Consider the following 6,682-nt stretch of genomic DNA (forward strand, 5'->3'; position numbering starts at 1 on the left):
TTGTAATATTAATTTAATATAGACTTGTTGTATGAATATATTATAATAAAACCATTGTTTGTTCGATGTATATTGTATACAAAATATTATAATATTATATTATATGTAATAATCCTTTTTAAATAAATATATTTATTTTAGTCGAAACTATCATCTGTATAAACCAAAAAAAAAACATTGTTTTTTTTTGTGTGTGCGTATATTATATAATATACATAAATATGCAGGTACCTGCAGTTTTATTATATTTTTTATGTTTATGTCTGCATAGAAGCCGTACTTACCCACTTCAAATTACAGTTTTTTCGCACATATTTACATTTAAACGAGGAGTAGGAAATAATAGAATGCATCCGACAGATGAGATGAACTTTAGCACTCCTAAAAATAATTTTCGAGAAAAATCCATTGAGGGTCGCACTCCTTCTTCTACTTTTAAAATATATAAAATTTTGGCTGTGACTTTGCCATGTTTACTAGGTAAGTAAATTATTATTATATTACGTTCGTGCAATAATATAATCTAATAAACGAGCAGCGCAATGCCACATGCAAGACTGTTGGAACAATATAATAATAATATTATTATTATTATCATTATTGATTTTATCCCATAATATTTGTCTGTTATTTAATGTAATTACAAATAATATTTTTACTTGAATTTCGTCTCTATTTTTGTACTCTGCGTTGACTTACACTATTAGAAATTATATTATGTAGGAGTACACTTGTACACACCGCGTACCTATAATCATAACGTGCACAGAAACAATTATATTATTATGTTTACATCGCAGTGTTTAAATGAAATAAAATAATTAATAATATTAAAATGTGTACCTATTACTTATAATTGAATAACTGTTTAGGTACGTCTTGTGAAGAAGGTATACAGGGTATTTTAGATAAAAAGAAAAATACGATGTGATCACAATTAATTAATGTTTCGATATAAATGATTTATATTAGATTAGCGGAAGGCAGTTCGGTATTTTTGAATAAGTCAATTGACGGTCCCATGGATGCTCCCTATCTCCTTTCCCGAATGAACAGTACGGTTCCATCTCATTCCAATAGATCCAATATTCTTCTTTCGGTGTTCGTTTTCGCATCACTTTAATAATTATCGTGGGAATCACTCTATTCATTGTATGATGCGGTTGGAGAATGATCACCTAGGCTTCTTTACATTTTTCCTATTATTATATTAGTATACCATCTTATTATTACCCTCCCCCCTCCATACCTGTTATATTATAAATCGATTTATTTTGTTTTTTATTAATTATATTTTTTTGTTGTTAATTCTTTAACTTCGCAGTGTCTGTGTTGTATTAATTAATTGTTTATTTATTTCTACCATTACGTAGTTACTGTGAGTATACTGTTCTACTGTTACATTGGGAATTATGACCCTTGAATAATTAAATAAATAAATTACTAAAATGTATAGTAACTCAATTTTATCATAACGATAAAATGCAAGAGAAACAAAATAACTGCAATGTTTACTATACGTACCTATATCTTCTATTTATAAATATGAAATATCAATGTTAACCCTATATGACGACATAAAAATATTATAACGTATACAATAATTGATAAATTAATAATGTTCTTTTTTCACATCACTGTATAATTATTATTATGGTAGGAACCACCGTGTTCATCGTATTATGACGCTAGGAATGAGCACCTTAGTTTCATTCACATTTTTCTTATTAGTATTAATATGCTTTCTTTTTATTATTATTATTGTTATTATATTTTATTATTGTTATTACTACTATATATATTATATATTACAAATCAACTATTACTATTTGTTTTGTTTTTCACTATTTTTTTTTTATTGTTAATTATTAAACTGTTTGTCTGTGTTGTACCCATTAATTAATTGCTACCACTGTGCAGTTACTGTGAGTAGGTATACCGTCTTAATGTTATATTGGTCATTATGTATAGATAAATAAATGACTTCAATTTATAGCATCTTGATTTTATAACGATAAAACGCAAGAACAACAGGACCGTAAATTTGAAATAATTTTCAAATAATTAAAAACTGAGTGTATCATCTATATAGCGTATACGACACGGCGCGTTTGGGTATACGTACATTTATAATATATTCATACAGTATATAAATCAATGTTAACCCGATATGACATAATATAACACATACACTTGATTAAACCACGAGCGAAAACCATTTGGAACACAGATTCCCATTGTATTATGATATCGTATCGCATGGCTTCTATACAAATAATTAATAACAATCATCAGACGTGAAGTCTATGTGTTGCGATTTAGCTGCAGGTATCCGAGTATTATCTGCCGCAATAACAATATATTGATCCACTGGCCAAATGTCGAGCAAAAACCGCGTGGTTGTGTAAGCGCCTCCGTTTGACGTTAAACCGTACAGATGCCAGGACCTGGGACATTGCCAGGTAATTCAAAAGACGGCGTAGCTTTGCAGGCGTCGTGGCTCCTCATATATAATAATAATACTATTATTATTTGTCATCGCGAATCTGGCAATCCGACTATGAGTTCTTTTTTTCACGAAAGCAATTTTATTTGATGAATGGACACAATAATAACGTAACAGTATGTGTGCACGCCGGAATATGTGGCATCGTGCAATACAAATAAATAATAATATCATGGCAATGTGTACAGCAGGGGTCACCGATTAATATTTTTGAAGTGCCACATTGGGAATCTGGAAAATGTTTGCGGGCCATCAAAACCGTTGACTTCAGTAAAAACCAATGAACAAAAATGATAAATTACAGCACTAGAACGTATAATATTAAAAGGGCTTAACTTTTTTTTTCTTGTCTGCTGACCGGATATAATTTGTCCACGACCCGTCATTCGGGGACTCCAGGTGTACAGTGTAGTACAGTGTACTGTGCACTGTGCACACTATAGATGTCTTATGTCTATAAGTCGGTACATATATATAAGCAGTACGTAGATAACAGTGTACAGCAAAGGTTCGCAAACTGCAGTGGTTTGAGATTACATTTTTGTTGGGTCACGTCAAGTTTTGAAATATTTTTTTTTATTTTACACTTAATACTAAATTGAATAAGAATATATTCTCATAATAAAAAGTAAAGATATATTTTATAAATAAATTCAAATAAAATATTTTTATTGTGACTACATATCATTATACTACGCTATAATGTTTGAATTTAGTGATATCATTGATCATTGACTGACGCCGATTAAAAGTGTAGTACCAATAACGTGTCATCACAATGCTATTAAACTAAACGTTATCACAATAAGAATAGCGATCAACAGTTAAACTAAAAAATGAAAGGTCATTATTGTGTATTGAGGGGAGTCAAAATGTAAACATTTTCTAAAATGGGTAGTAAAATGAAAAGTTTGGGAATCCCTGCATCACCATATACTTACTGTTACATTAGGTGGTGTGCATTTTAAGCGTTTCTGTGGCTTTAGGTTTCTAGACATGTGTTTAGAACACCTTATAATCCCGTTGTACCAGTCCGTACGTTAGTTGCCAGTACATATATAGTTGCGAATTTGCGATCCATGATATTAAGATATTCAATTACGATTATTGATGTTAAAATTATTGCTCATTGTTTTTATATTCATTAAAATACTTATTTTATATAGATTCGTTCTAGCCAAAATATTTTTAAACTGTATTTGAAAGTATAGTTTATTGCTTTGCATTAAAATACATTTGGAAACAGGGAATTTAACACGCTAGCAGAATGAGCTTTCCTAACTTGTTTAGGTTTTTAAACATAAGTTTAGAAATACCCTTGTCTTGTCCGTCCGTCCATTAACTAATGAACCAGTGACACACTTCCAGTTACCTGCAGTACTTACTCTTACATAGTTATGATTGTTGATGGGTTTCAAAGCTGGTGCGTTTTTAGTAGAAAAACATATCTTACAACCTACAGTATAAATTCTGTAGAAATGTGGAATAGACGGATTCTGTTATTTTTTTTTAATATAGATATAGAAGCTAAAATATGCATTTAACTAATGCACAATATTTGTTATTTTTCTTCCACTATTTTTAAATAAAAAATCAAACATTTATCTGACCTGCAAAAAATTTTTATCTTTCACCTAAGAAAAATAAAAAGATAAAAATCCGATATATCAATACTATTTTTTCCTGTGAAATAATTTTTGTTGATAATATAATACATCGTATCAAACCCTCTCCTCCTAAATAGGCATCAGTAAGTATGAAAAAGTATTATATTTTAGTCCCTGTATTCTATAGTTGCTGTACCTACATAGTTATGATTGTTTGTATTAAGATTTTACAATTGTTCTACTCAAAATAAATGTATACAAGCCAGTATTCAAAAATATCAATAGGTATTTGGGTGTTTAATAAAGATTTATATACACGCCAATATTTAAAAAAAATAGGTACCAATTTATAAAGGTTACCAAATTCCTTTTAAATCGTTAATGATTTGCAATTATTGTTTATTGCGTTGTATTAAAATAAGTCCAGAAGCCGGGAATTAAGCTGGATGAGCTTTCCTAACTATTGATTCAATGATGTTAGAAATTAATATTATGTAATATTTTATAATTATCATTGAAGTTTTGTCGGAAACGACTAGAAAACGTTTTAAGAACACTGAGAATATATTATGTAGGTAGGTATTTATAACATTATATCGACTTCGTGTTTGTGTAGGTTGAAGGTACAATACATTAATGATAATGTAAGAATGCGATATAGCGAGCGTTTACACGGATCGAAAAAAAAAAATCGTATATTATGTTGTTGAATTTATACGAAACCATAAAACAATACTGGGAACGAAACATTTTTTTTCACTAGACAATATAAAAAAGTAACTGGAGACTAAAATGTTCGTTTTCGTGGTACAGCGACATACATTACATCAGTGACTTAACTATACAAAGTGATTCACTGAGCATGAACACCCCTTTTTTCTTCAATAAGTAAAAAAATCAGGGGTTCTCGTTTATAAAAAATAGATGCTTGGATCACCATAGGACACACCTTACAGGTAGTACAAAAAGTCTCAAGAATTTGAATATTTGGTCTTTGAGTACAAAAACTCCAAAAATCCAAATTTGAATGAATTCATAACTAACTGAAAAAAATGGAAGTGAGCACTGAGCATGCTTGGTGAATCAAACTGTATATTATATAGGTGAAACATTTATTACATTTAAACGCAGTTGGTACATCCTAGCTATTATATTATTATCTGTTCGATGCATGTTATAATGTATTGTTGTACTGCCTACCGATTACCAGATTTTAAATTCAAGCGTGACTCAGTTCTAGCATAAATGAAGACAATTTGCTACATTTTTCTCGACACCACCTGTCAGCCAATTACCTACACAATTCAATAGACGCATCGCCCTAAAAATATTTTTTTAGTAACAATTTAATACCCGCCTTACGAACTTTAGCTATAATTTTTTTTTACTAACAAATTTAATGTTTAGGTTTTACAATATATCATACACGCCTTTAGGGTAGTTTATCACCATAATTCACCGAGTATATTCTTTAAGACCACATTTTCAAATACATTTTTTATACCATTTTTTGGTGATAAAAAGTTTGTATTTCAAATTCACGTTCGTTTTACTGTACCCAATCGTTAACCATATATATATATACAGAGCGATCCAAAAAGTATGCTCATCACCTTTTTTTTCTTTTATAATGAAGTTTTTCAAAATCTAATTTTTTGAATCTTTAAATATACTCAAAGGCCGTATTTTCATATTCTTGAGATTTTTTGTGCCACTTAAGGACTGCTCTGTGGTGATACTTATCTTTGGTTTTCAAATGAGACCCCAACCTTTTTTAAAAAATTATTTAGTAGTAATTTTTTTGAGAATTTTGATGTATTGAAATCAAAATTCGAACGGATGGTTTCCTAGTTATTGGACAACTTGTACTAAGGATGGTATGTTCATAATAGGGATATGCTTGTACAGTTCTACTCATGGAATAAGACAAATAACTTAATAAATCAAGAAGGATTTTACTTGCTATTTACCTAAGTGTTTAATTAAATAAATATAAAATGAGGTATTATTTTATATTGTGTGTATAGACTATAGATAACAACGTATACTGTAAAGCATATCCTTCTGCCCTATTATAAACAATATTATCCTTAGCACAAAATGTGTAATAACTAGAAAACTACTCGTTCGAGTTTTGATTTCAATACATACAAATTCTCAAAAAAATTATCCACTAAATAATTTACAGTAAGAAAGTGGGGTTTCTTTTGAAAAACAAAAGTTTGTATTGCCACAGGACACCCCTTAAGTGGTACCGAAAAAATCTCAAGAATATGAAACTAAGGTCTTTGAGTATATTTTAAGAATCCAAAAATCAGATTTTGAAAAACTTCATTGTTAAAGAAAAAAAGGGGGTGAGCATACTTGTTGGATCATCCTGTATGTATATATTTATTTAAATAGGCTGTAAACTATCGTTGAGTACGAAAATACAATGCTCACAATCGTCTTGCATTTTATTATCACAGATATAATATTATACATACATTTTGTAAATATTACATTTTTTATATCAGTATAAAATATGTTCTGTGACTCGAGGTAAGAGTGTAAGACTAGGAAAAAGTTT

Source organism: Myzus persicae, unplaced genomic scaffold (genome assembly GCF_001856785.1).
Source record: "Myzus persicae strain clone G006 unplaced genomic scaffold, MPER_G0061.0, whole genome shotgun sequence".
NCBI classification, from domain to species: Eukaryota; Metazoa; Arthropoda; class Insecta; order Hemiptera; family Aphididae; genus Myzus; species Myzus persicae.